Consider the following 2,500-nt stretch of genomic DNA (forward strand, 5'->3'; position numbering starts at 1 on the left):
TCATGACCTTTACGAAAAACAGTGTTAAGAAACTAAAGACTAACATATCCTTAACGAAAAACAGTGTTAAGAACTAAAGACCAACATTTCCTTAACGAAAAACAGTGTTAAGAAACTAAAGACCAACATTTCCTTAACGAAAAACAGTGTTAAGAAACTAAAGACCAACATTTCCTTAACGAAAAACAGTGTTAAGAAACTAAAGACCATCATGTCCTTAACGAAAAACTGTTAAGAAACTAAAGACCATCATGTCCTTGACTTGACGAAAAACAGTGTTAAGAAACTAAAGACCAACATTTCCTTAACGAAAAACAGTGTTAAGAAACTAAAGACCATCATGACCTTAACGAAAAAAGTGTTAAGAAACTTGTAAAACCATCATGTCCTTAACGAAAAACCGTGTTAAGAAACTTAAAGACCACCATGTCCTTTACGAAAAATAGTAGTGGGAAACCAAAGACCAATATGTCTTTAACGGAAAACTGTAGTGGGAAACTAAAGACCAACATGTTCTCAACGAAAGTAAGTGCTGAGAAACCCAAGACCATCATGTCGTTAACGGGGAACTTACACATGATTCAACACTTTCACCAACCACAAGAATGACAGCAAAACGCCAGGGCCATAGTTCATACACCTCTGTTGGATTCCAAGTCATTGAATTACGTTCAAGTCACAGTGCAACTTAATGAGCTTTTATAGTGTCCATTATTACCAACAGATATACTGACCTACTGTGGGAACTCGTGTGTGTGTGTGTGTGCCGTGTGTGTGTGTGTGTGTGTGTGTGCGTGTGTGTAGGGGGGAGGGTGGCTGGAAGAGATATTTATTCATCCAAGAACAGTGGCCGCCTCTCTTTTCCTGTTCCACTTCTTCTTCTGCGTTCGTGGGCTGCAACTCCCACGTTCACTCGTATGCACACGAGTGGGCTTTTACGTGTATGACCGTTTTTACCCCGCCATGTAGGCAGCCATACTCCGTTTTCGGGGGTGTGCATGCTGGGTATGTTCTTGTTTCCATAACCCACCGAACGCTGACATGGATTACAGGATATTTAACGTGCGTATTTGATCTTCTGCTTGCAGATACACACGAAGGGGGTTCAGGCACTAGCAGGTCTGCACATATGTTGACCTGGGAGATCGTAAAAATCTCCACCCTTCACCCACCAGGCGCCGTCACCGTGATTCAAACCCGGGACCCTGAGATTGACAGTCCAACGCTTTAACCACTCGGCTATTGCGCCCGTCTCCTGTTCTACTGAAATAAACAGTTTTAGTTCGGGGGGCGGATATTCATTTTTATTATTATTTTATCCTCATTTTGGTACAATGAGTATACTGAGTACTAATCCCCAATTTCTCCCTCACCACACACACACACACACGTGTACACACACACACACACACACATCCTAACCCCCCCCCCCCACACACACACACACGCACACACACTGACACCGCCTTCCCTCCACCCCCACCACCACCACCACCACCCGGCCGCCCCCCATCAGTCCTACACATCCAAACCCCCTCCTCCACAAATCAGGAAGTTTCCCTGGCAAGAAAACCCTGACTGTGACTGCCGCCGGCCGGACAAACTCTAAAGGCAGCCTGCCGTACTAGGAGGCAGCAAGCTATACTATACCATTGTGTTCAAACGGCTTCACCAGGAAGTCACAGAGACCTCTGCAGGCTGTTCATTTGCTTTCAGCCACAATGGACGGATACTGACAACATACGAGGAAACTGGCTGTATTCTACTTCACTCTCACAGGCGGGGCCGTCCTGAACCCAACTGATAATAAGACTTGAAACCGCCGTGTGTGTTTTAATCAAAAAGTCCATTATCAAACAGAAAAGTTAGTTTCATAACACACACACACACACACACACACACACACACACACACACACACAACACACAACACGCACACACAGAGACGTACACAATTTTACTGAGAAGGAAGCGAAAACTTTATTTCACAAGGATGGTGAAGTAAGCACAACTGCAAGCACACACACACACACACAAAAAGAAGAAGAAGAGGCAAACACGTTACATAAGAAAATGAAGAAAATGGAAATAATTAAAAAAAAACAGCGAGAGTGAGAGAGATGGGGAGTTGGGGGGGGGGTAGAGAGAGAGAGAGAGAGAGAGAGAGAGAGAGAGAGAGAGAGACGGGGGGAGGGGGTGGAGAGAGAGAGATACAGATTCGGTTTCTGGTGACGTATTTATACACCACACGATTGTCCCTTATGAAGGAGGGTACAAAGGGAAGCTGAGACAGAAACAGACAAACCACACACTGAGACAGACACACAGACATATTGACAGACAGACACACAGAGAGACAGACAGACAGACAGACAGACAGAAGGTGTTGTGCGTCGAGCAAGCAGTATAACTAAACGGCACATGACAAAACATTCGTTGCCAACCTCGGCAGCAGCTGGTGATGACATTGCCACCGTTAATTAATAATATCACGTGTCTGC

General features: G+C 44.9%; 1 protein-coding gene across 1 annotated transcript in view; it reads right to left on the reverse strand.

Annotated features, from left to right (window-relative positions):
* The window catches only part of LOC143296942 (sorting nexin-24-like), a 26,631-nt gene that overhangs the window by 22,836 nt on the left and 1,295 nt on the right, over positions 1-2,500 (reverse strand). The window lies entirely within an intron of this gene.

This window comes from Babylonia areolata, chromosome 22 (genome assembly GCF_041734735.1).
Source record: "Babylonia areolata isolate BAREFJ2019XMU chromosome 22, ASM4173473v1, whole genome shotgun sequence".
Taxonomy (NCBI): domain Eukaryota; kingdom Metazoa; phylum Mollusca; class Gastropoda; order Neogastropoda; family Buccinidae; genus Babylonia; species Babylonia areolata.